Below are 11,612 nucleotides of genomic sequence, written 5' to 3' on the forward strand. Positions count from 1 at the left end.
GATAATAGATCACCAAGTAATTAAAAACATTGATATAATAATTTACATATAATTAAATTCAAAAATATTATATACATGTCTCAAGATAATAAATTTAATTATTCAAACAATAGAACCCCTTAATATACTAAAATATGAAGCCCCATAATTATCTTAAAAGAAACATATTCTTCACAATTCAAGCATAATGAAATAACTTAAAAATTGAACCACCTTGAAATTCTGAAATTACACCTTAAATATAATATAGAAAGATAAACAGATTCAAAAGTCATCCATATCTATAATAACATTGACAATAAAAACACAAAGATTTTATGAAGTAAGTTTCTCTCATAGCTGATTTTATGAAATAAGTTTCTCTCATAGCTCATTCTCCTAGTCGCATATCTCTTAAACCTAGACATATTCGTTGCCAATGTAAACTAGTCTTCCCTATATACCACGTCCAAACAAAAACAATCCCCTAAATGGCTTAAAAAAAAAGCGATTGTTAATTTAGTTAAATAAATAAACAAATCTAATATAGTATGTTATGTAGTTCCACTGTCGCAAATTTCTCGTGTTGGTTCTATGGTGTAGTGGTTAGCACTCTGGACTTTGAATCCAGCGACCTGGGTTCGACTCCCGGTAGGACCTTTTGTACGCCTAATTGCTGGTTTCGTTGCTTATTTTATTTTCATATTGATTTTTGTGCTTATTAGAGAGCACCTTACCTTTGCTAATTTTAATTCATATTGATTTTCGTGCTAATTAGAGCACATCTTACCTTTTATTATTTTTATATTGATTTAGGTAACATTGTAAAAACGTGTGAAAGGAAGGTAAATAGAAAATAAGAAAATTTAATAATCTCAAAACCTTTTATTATTATTATTATATTTTTATATTGATTTGAGTAATATTATAAAAAATAGTGAAAGGAAGGTAAATAGAAAATGAAAAGATTCAACAATAAAGTATTCTATATAAAGTCATTTGCATCTAGGTGGCCAATGGTAACATCACATAATATCAAAATTTAGGAAAGAGTATTTTATGTAAAATAAAATCATTTGTATCTTGGTGGACAATGATTAATATGAGACCTTTAAAATCAACTATTCATTGAGTTATAAGGATATGAATATGACTAAAACAAAAACTTTAAATTTGAAAAGTAACTAGGTTTCATTACCATCAAGAATATTCTACCAGAATATTGTGGGTTAAATGAGGTGCCCAAATCTCCATGTAAATTCCATGATGCTTCAACAATCAAGAATGGCAATATTAATATGTCATAGCTACCTACCAAACTTGGGAACTCTTTTTTGGCCCTATTATACTATATAATGCCTCACAATATATGTCATAAGTCAATCAACATTCATAAATCATTGATGAATCATGCACTTTCCAAGGTCTAGATGTAACAATTGAACAAACAATCACTTGAACAACTTTATATATTATCATTTCATTGCTCGGTCTCTATTGTAAACTATTAGCAACATCAACTAGTTGTCCACTATTCTAAATATGATAGACTTGCAGAATGTAAACATTAATCAGTAAAACATCATAGATAACATCCACACAAGTTTGACACTAGGATTTAATGTGGAAACCCAATTGGGAAAAAACCATCAACACCATGTCACTAATTTTCACTATTGAAGTGAGCTCTATTAGAAGTCAACCTTGTTAAAGGTTACAAAACACACTATGACCTTGTTAAAAGATTTAATCACCGTATTAGGAGTGGTCTTGTTAGAGAACTTTAAACATTCCATTAGAATATCACCCTGTCAAAAGATTTGCATATGACTATTAGGTCAACCTTGATTAAAGGATTTCAAATATTGTTTACAATGGTTAGAAAGTAACATTAGGTGTTGATTTGTTAATTACAACTCACTTTGCATGTACAGGTCTCTATTCTATTCATAAATTGATTCACTATCTGGCCTCCATTTTCATCTCAATCTCTGATTCGCTTCGCAACCCTTCAAGAAATCACCCTTCACTTCTTCTCAACTTGTCTCAGCGTTCTACTTAGATTCGTCGGTCAATAACATTAGTAACAACTCCAACTCTCTAGAACATCTCCTCGAGAACTTATCCCTTTTGGAACTTATCAAAAATTTTCCCTTGCACATCCTTAAATAGGTAATTTTGATATTTTATCACTTGAACATCACTATAGATCTTAAGGTTTACGATTAGATCCATCAAATACAATATATTTGATTGCCATTTTGTTTATCTCTTCTTTTCTAGAAACTTCTCTTGGAATCCATCTCTTAAGGATTCTTATGGACTGTGGAAAACTGATATCTACAATCCATCTCTTAAGTCGTTTATCTAATCCTCTCCTAATATTAAATGATCCAACTCATCGATCTTTATCTTCAACATGCTTTCTGTATTCCAAGAAATCAACTTGATTGGAAATTATGATTTCTCATAAACAGTTAAAATGATGTTCCTCAACCAACAATATGTTTTGACACTTGATCATCATTGGGTTACTCAGTCGATACTAATGCTCAGTCAACATTGATTATGATTGGCACTTATTGTGGTTCAGTTGACACTAGCATCACTCAACATTTACTTCAAAAAAATTTAGTCTTCTACTCTGTTGCTCGGTCAAGCCTATGCACTTGATCTATCTTTGTTCACACTTTCAAGACTTGAACATTACTATCTTCTCCATTTGCAACATGATTTAAACAATCACTTTATCTTGTCAAAGTCCAACTAATCAAATGTCAATTTGTAGTTTCCTCTTCATAATTCAATCTATCGTTTGGATTCTTTTGTTATGAACAACTTCTCAAATCCTCTTCATCAATCAAATAGATATGGCACTTAGATTAGATAGAAAATTGTCTCATCAATAGATTTGACATCAATGACAACATATCAATTGTTTCAATTGTAGTTTCCAATGGGGTACTTGATCAGTTAGTCTTTGACAAGATGATGTATTCTTCAATAATCATATGAAGTATGGATGTGTTGAGTTAAACACAAGAAAAGCATAGTGAACTACGGTTAGTCAATGAAGGGGCTCAAATAGAAGATTAAGGAAATTAAGAGATAGCTAAGAAAATAGTATTAGTTGAGTGATAGTTATGGCCAAGCAAGTTGGAGAAGAAAAATGTTGTAGCAATCGAGCATAGTCAAGACCGAGTGAGCCAGTGAAAGTTGAACGAGATAGAATAGTAGAGATGAAGCAACATAGTGATGATCGAGTTTTAGCAAAATGATCAGTTTTTGAATGAATCGAGTTTGAAGCCAACATAGTTTAATTTTTGGATTAGTCAAAACATGTGGATGATAAGGATTAATGAGTTGGCATATTAAATACATGAATTGAATTTGTTATGCAATCAAAGACAATTACTAAAAGAGAAGTTTCTAGAAATATCATGAAAGGAGTAGAAGGGAAAAAAATGAATGGATTCATTGAATCTAACATAACCCTAAAATCTATGGTGATATTTAAGGGGCAAAAGATTAAAATTGCCTATTTAAGGAGGCATAAGAGATATTTCCTAAGGTTGGTTCTATTGGGTGAATATTTTGCAACTGATAGTTTTGGGTAAAAATTCAGTCACAAAATAGCATCACCAACCACAGTGTGTGAGATAGAGTCTCTCCTACCTAAAGGGAAGGCTCCCCCTTCTCACCATTCCTTGGATCAACTCAAGGTAAGCAAGAACGTGAGATATTTTGTAAGGGATGTTACCAATATTCTTTCCTCTTAGCTCTAGGAAAGAATCCACTTACCCACGGAGCGAGTAATGGGCAAGATAAAACTTCAAACTAGACTTCTATCTAAAGTTGTAAACGGTGATACTGATAAACTAACACTAACTCAAAGGCTAGCTAAAAGCATACCAGTTTGGCTCTAAGTCATGTTTAACCTATTCTATAAGAATAACCTCTACCATTGGGGCACAAATATTTTCAAAAGTAAAGAATTCTAACTATTTTTCATGAATTTGAGATGGCAATACAAGCTATAGTCAAAGCTCCTAGTCTATGTATTGCCACAACCATTCCTAGTCAAAGCTTCGGCTCCAATTTCTTCTTAAATCACTATGTTCTATTATTGAATACACAATAATAACATGCATCAAAGATAATAGACAAAAATTATAGTCAAAGCTTCTAATATGCTCTATCACAATTTTTTGTAGTCAAAGCTTCGAATCCAATTGCTTCTTTTATTCACTTTTCTCCCAAATTCATACTATACAATCAAAGTTATGCTTGCACAAATGTGGCAAATCTTTCTTGCATACAACAAAAGATGATTTTTACAATGAGGGGGCACTCCTTTATATAGGAACAGGAGTTGAGAAAAAGATGGAGGAAAAAGTGGGGGAGCAACTCAACCAACTTTGACCCAGTCTAACTAATGAGAGAAATCATTGGGTCACATGCAATTGCACATGTAACTTGCATTACATGTAATTACACATGCAAGTCATATTACATGTAATTACACATTCACATTTTCATGTAATACATTCTCTTCAATTACAAACATGAAAGAAGAAGAAGAAGAAAGGCAGAAGAGAATTGAAACAATCCTAGGGATTGTCTTGAAAGGCCTTGTACTTGGAGATGCAATCCTAGATGATAACAAGATCGGGAGTTCTTTTATTTTGTGTCATTGCTTGATAACTATGGTCTTGTGTCTTTTGATAACCTCTGACTCTCTTTAATAAATTATCCGTTGTCATTTAAAATCTTGATGTGATCAAGTTTTTCTCGTTCAAGTTGTTGAGAATTATCTTTTGTAGATTGACACATTCTACATTCTTTGACACTTTGAAAACCTTCTTGATGGTGTTTGGATGTAAACTCATAATAACTTTTCATCAACACCTTTAAATCTTATTTCAAAGTAAAGTACTTGCCGCATGGGAATGCATGCAAATAACAACTTTCGACTTTAAAAAGTGTGACCTATAGTCAGAAATGGGTATTTTGGATGTCATTACATGTAAAGTGAATTACATGTAAATGCAATATGTAACGAGAAATGAAAAATGAGATGACCAGTAGATGCAAATGGAGAATGAGCTTACATGTAAGTGCATGTGAAGGATGAGATGAAATGCATAATGACAAAGGAAGTGAAATGACATGTATTTTCTCATGGAGGTGTAAGTGTATATGGAAGGAAAAAATGCAATTTAACTTGAGGCTAAATGAACTTTATAGTTGTTTTGGTGAAAAAGTGAAGTCAAAGTACATGGGAAAACATACACATGACATTTTGACCTTTTAAAAAGTGTCTTTAAGTCAAAAATAGGTTTTAGAGATGCAATTACACATAAGACTTTTCATGTAATCGTGTCGTACAAGTGGATGTGAAAAGTGAGATGAGTAAAAATGAAAGTGGAAAATGAGATTACACACACATGTGTATGATGACTGAGATGAAAAAATTGTAATTGCATTTGATGAATGAGATGAAGAATGTTGTGACGTGAAAGATGGAAATAGAATATGATGATGGTCTTGCATGAGATGGAAGGTGGAGTAAAATGAAACATGACCAAGTTCTTGGGAAAGAACTTGCAATTTCTCCAAAATGAAGAAAAATTGAAAAGCAAACAAGCAAACAATAAAAAACAAGTACAAAATAAACACATGCCTTTGGTCTTAAACTCAAACATGTCAACAAGCAAGTTGCTTTCAAGTGCAAATTCGAATTTAGAATTTGGAAAAAATTCAAAACTGTGAAAATGAGAGTTTTCATCATTTTTAAAGGCAAAATGCACTTTTCATGGCATATATATGGACAAGTGTGCAAGAACAAGCCATAATATGCATGGAAATAGCAAGATAAGCATGAATTGATGAGCAAGTTTGAAAATGTTCACTTGCTTGGAGGTTATGAGTTGAAATAGCAATAATCATAGACTTTGAAGACCAGTTCTCCTTCAAATCCGAATTCTCAAACAATAATTTGACTTTTTCCATACTTGCATTCAACAAATATTAATAAGCAATGACGGGCCAAATTTGACATGAAAATGCCAAATACATGGTCTCCAAAGACAATAACATGCATTAAAACTCAAAAACGACCCCTCCTGAACAAAGGTATGGGCTAGAAATGCTATTTTTTGAGTTTTTTAAACAAAAATGTGACTTTTTAATACAAAAATCTAGGTCATTTTTGCAAAAATGTGGCCAAAAGAATGCATGATTTTGAGTCATTTTTGGCTTGTGAATGCAAAAACTACTTCTCCAAATGCTAATACATGGATCCAAATGCAAAAAAGTGACTTAAAAAATGCATAAAATTGGATAAAAACCCCAATTTTGTGGGCGTTTTTAGCAAAAATGTGATTCATAAAAGACATGAAAGAAAAATGTTAGCCAAGATGCAATGCAAATTACCAAACATGCCAAATCGATTCCTCTTCTTGCCAAAATGTGAGCAAAAAATTAAGATTTTGGTGATTTCCTTAAAAATGCATCCTTCGATGGACTTAAAAATAACATTTTTTCGCAAGAAAAATCCGTATTCATTGTTTGAAAACCCATGGATTGGCAAGAACAACCCTATTGAAGAAGATTTCAAGAAAATCCATGGAGTAAATCAAGCAAAATCTTCAAAAATAGATTCTTGAGAGTTCATTGCATGTATTTTCTCCAAAAACAGGTTTTAGAAGGGCATGAGCATGAGTTTTTATGCAAAATGCACCTTTTAGAGGTGAATGCATATATTAAAAACTCACTTTTACTATAAAACTCACCTTTTTGATGTGGATGCATGTTTTAAGTGAAAACTCAACTTTTTGGTGCAATATTCAAGTTATAAAGCTCACCTTTTTTATGTCATTGCACATTTCAAGTGAGCTTATATGCAATGACATCAAAAAGGTCAACTTTTGATGACTTTATACTTTTAGGTTAAAATTTACATGCAATAACATGAAAAGGTCCACTTTTGACGACTTTAAGTGATTTAATTAGCATGTCAATTTAAATTCATTAAAATATTACTTAAATGAGACATAAATTATATTTACACATCATATTATCAATATAACATGTAAATACCATTTAATAAGTAATATTTACTAGAGCATTTGATCTCAATGTTAAAAATTAAATTGAGCTATATAGTTAATATAGTCACTTAAGTGAAAAAAAAAAAAAAAAAATCAACTTAAAAATATAACATAAAGTGCACTATAGTTACTTTAAGTGAACATTTAATTGATAAAGTAACTTAAAAACATAACATGAAGTGAATTTAAGTTATATTTTTCAAAAAGTGAATATCAAGTTAAAAATATAACATGATATTTTTAATTCATGTTGTTACATAAAAAAAGGTCCACTTTTTGGGCATTAAAATGGTCATATCTTTTGATTGCCAACTCCGATTAAGCTCTAAGATAGATCAAATAGAAGGAAAAGTTGAAAGCAATTACTTGAGCAAAACCAAAGGACCAAAAACCAAGAAATACACATTCAAAAGAAAACAAAAGGACGATGAAGGCCTCAAAAATCAAGCATAGGCTCGACAAATCAAAAAATGAAAAAGACTTGATGAAAGCATTTAGTAAAAGAGTCTATTATATCAATTGGTACTGAATGGTTGATCAATACTAATCAATTAAATAATGAACTAAACTTAGAGAAATGTGAAACTAATTTGAAAAAGTCTCATATTGTTACCTACATTTTGTGGTAACAAAATGCAAGACAACGAGTTCATTATTGATTGGTGATCTTAAGGAGAACCTCTGAAGAATAGAGTAGTAGAAGAGAAGCAAGGAGATTGGTAAAGTGTGATTGCTTGAAGGGTTGCCAAGAAGATCATTGATAGAGATGTTGATGAATTCTAGTCAATGAACCAACAAATGAATGGAATGGAGATTTCTAATTTACAAAGTCAATTGTGTTTTACAGATCAAACTTATTGTGTAACCATTATGACAGTCAAAATCCTTTAATCAAGGTTGACCTAACAGTCATTTTGTAAACCCTTTAATCAAAGTGACATTCTAATGGAATGATCCAAAGTCCTCTAAGCAGGCCACTCCTAATAGAGTGATTAAATCCTTTAACAAGGTCACACCTAATAGTGTGTTAAATGTAAACTTTAACAAGGTTGGCTCTTAACCAAGCTCACTTCAAAAGAGTGAAAAGTGGTAATATGTAACTTGGTGGTTTTTTTCCAAAATAAATACACATGTCATATATGTGTGATGCATGTTATTTACTGTTATTTATTTTACTATTGGTTGGCATTTACTAAACAGAGAGTTAAGTAATGAACAATATGTTAAGTTGTTGATGAGTTGCTATATGGACTGATGGATTTAATGAGATTATTTAAGTTATTTGAAGTTAGTGAAAGTTGACTTGGTACATCTGGACCTGAGGAATAGAAATGAGTTACATAGGAAGTGGTTTATCATGAGGAGGAATAGTCATATTATTATCCACTTGTACCAAGGTGTCTTTATGAGGAAGATATTAATCCATGTCCTTATCCAAGGGTTCATCCCAAATAGGAGAATCATCAAAGGAAGGAATATTGTGTTGAAAAAGGGACACTTGAGGAAAACAATAATCATGACTAAAAATGAATTCATGAGGGAGAGAATAATCAACATCCCTATCCAAGATTTCATCCCAAATAGGAGAATCATCAAGGGAGGGAGCATATGTATAAATAAAGCATAGTGTAGAAGAGGCATAATCATGAATAAACAAATATTGATCCCTAAAGGTAAGGAGATGGGATAAAGTATTCATTTCTTGCATCCAAATGTCATTATGAGAGATAAATTTTAGGAGAAGGATCAACATTATCTTTGAAGATCTCGCCCATTGGAGGGAAATTATTTGAAGAAATGGACTCTTCTCATGCTAAAATGTTTTCATGAGTGTGAGTTATTTGGATAGGGTGAAAATTATGAGAATCACTGAAAACGAAGAACTATATCATCAACATATGAATGAAATGACTTCAATATCTTGAAGAAAAGTTAATTTGAACAAGAAATTGAAGATAAAATAAGCAATTGAATGTAAAATGAAATGTTTTGAATGAAATATGTATGTGCTTTTGGATTATTTTAGGCAAGATGCAATGCAATACAAGAATGAACCAAATGTAGGATGCAATTGTTTATTATATTTTTTACAATGTAAATATAATTAATGAAATAATGCAAATAATATAGTCTAAATTAAAATAACATATAGATCTAGATGTGCACAATGTGAAAATATAAAGAGAGGCCAGACAAGGAGATCTAACTACTCAATCAAGAAGGTATATAATATAAGAGTAATAGGTTCACCAAAAAGTGATGGTGGAAATGGAGATATACCATTATAGATATATTAGGAATGTCAAGATTCTACGACAAGGAAAATCCAATTAGCACAAGGTAAATTAATAATGTGTGATATTCTCAATGTGGAAGTCCCTTGGGTTTTGTTCCTCCTTCCCCTAAGAGAATGAATTGTAATGTAATGAAAATGACATGTTATGTGATTTGTGAAAGTAAGAGCCATGAAACAAAAAAGAGGGAAAGAAGATCACCAAGATTCAAACCTAAAAATAAACTATTAGATTGTGAAGGAAACTAATATTGAGTTGGATTTGCAACCTATACGCAACAATTTGTAAAGCTTGAAAATTTGGAAGCTCTAGGTAAGGGACAACTTTGAGGTAAAGGACATCCTAGAGGGTAAGAGATGACCTAGAAGGTAAGAGAAAACATGAAAGAGATCAAGTTCAACCTTGACGCAATATGCACAAAAAGTTCTAAGATCAAAATCTTGATAGGATTTGTATCTCGAATCTACAAACCTAATACCAAAAAGTTGTAAATCTATAACTGCACACAATAAAGGGGAAATTTTGTTAGGGGCTTAGGCTTTCCTCGATCAAGCCTCAATTAAGATAAATCAAGGAATGCTAACGTGTAGTAGAAGTGAATATTATATTGAAGAATATCATATCAATTTTGGTGTAATCATATGTAATATATGTTCAAATATATTAATGTAATATCCTTGACTCAACATAAATGCCAAAAGGAAATCATGTAAGATAATCTCATGTGTGTAGATGCTTGTAATTTTCCTCAATGATGGACTTGAAAGTGGGTCTCCTCCTTAATGGACAACTCCACTATCTCCATTGAAGAAAGAAGCTAGATCTAGGAGAAGAAATACATAATTAATGACACAGATGCTTAGATGATGAATGTCTTTATTGCTTTCTTTCTTGAAGACTCCTTGAATGCACTTGCTTAATAACAATTGATCTCATATAATGAGATAGATATTTCTACATAACCATCCTTACATATAAATGTTTGAGATAAATCTAATTTTAAATAAAGATATTAAAACTAGTGAACAATTTATATTTGAATCAAAGTTATTTCTAATACAAAATGTGTATCCTTAGATTTGTAAGAGTTTTCATATCAATATACATTCCCACACCCCAATAAAATGTAGACACAAGTTTTTTAGCAAGTACAATTGCTAAATATTAGCAAAATAGAAGGACATAATCCATAATATGTAGAGGTGGCTTGTTGCTAATAGTAAGGGTTGATAATCCATTTTATAAGTTAGAAACATTTCTTCTCTTCAATTTATATTTCCAATATTATAATAAGAGGCTTGAACATTTGGGGGTCTTTCGTCATAAATAGTAGAATGTCTTTTTTAAGAAATAGTTTTGTCATGCATATGCATTTTTCTAAAATATTGAATGTATTTTGATCTTTATAAAATAATAAATATCATTTTCACAAAGTCTAATGTTTAGAGGGCATTTGTTGATGACATTTCAAGGTGTTTTTATTTTTATATTATCTTTGCACTTTAAATTAAATTCTATAATTTCTCTTAGTTGTTTCCTAAGATATTATTTATTCAAACTATTACTTCTTTTAATGGAAACATATCAACATACATAAATGTCACATCTATGTTTTCATATAGTGGATTGCAACAATTTGAGTAAGCGTACATATGAAGTGCAAGGATCCTTCCATAAGTCTCGTTTAGCTAATAAGTCAAATGGAGGGGAATCCAATTTGTTAAATTCACCAGGTGATAAATCCCTACTCACTGACTCAAATAAGCCTCTCATGAACCTTGGTAGATTAGTTCTATATCACATACCATCCCTGCCAAAGGAGTAATGAAGTTTGACTATTTGGATCTATTCATAGTCTCGAAAACCATCTAATATTGACATCATTTTAGATCTTGAAACTACTTGTAACACACGATCCATAATAACCAATAGAACACCACATTGAATAAGTCATTTTTTTCTCCTAAAGCATCTTTTCCATCTCATGATAGGTATCATCTTCTATCTTTGGATTGTATGTATGCTATTTTTGAAACTAGTTTAATGGGAATACACTATTTTACATATTTAGTCTAGCCCAAACAAGTTAGCTTTAAGTTGGTCAACCATCATCTTTTTTAATTGTACTCAATCTATTAAATTATAATTTGATATAAAAATATAGTCATCCTAACATTTTAAAGTCTATGACAATAAAACATCTATGTCATATACATCATTATTGATT

The 11,612-nt window shown here is 31.1% G+C and overlaps 1 non-coding gene across 1 annotated transcript; it reads left to right on the top strand.

Annotated features, from left to right (window-relative positions):
- Positions 1-567: 567 nt before the first annotated feature.
- TRNAQ-UUG (transfer RNA glutamine (anticodon UUG)) lies at positions 568-639 on the top strand. The gene has a single exon. It is a non-coding gene; the product is annotated as a tRNA-Gln (tRNA).
- The last annotated feature ends 10,973 nt before the right edge of the window (positions 640-11,612 follow it).

Source organism: Cupressus sempervirens, chromosome 2, assembly GCF_028749045.1.
Source record: "Cupressus sempervirens isolate cs-2001-9-10 chromosome 2, ASM2874904v1, whole genome shotgun sequence".
Lineage (NCBI taxonomy): Eukaryota > Viridiplantae > Streptophyta > Pinopsida > Cupressales > Cupressaceae > Cupressus > Cupressus sempervirens.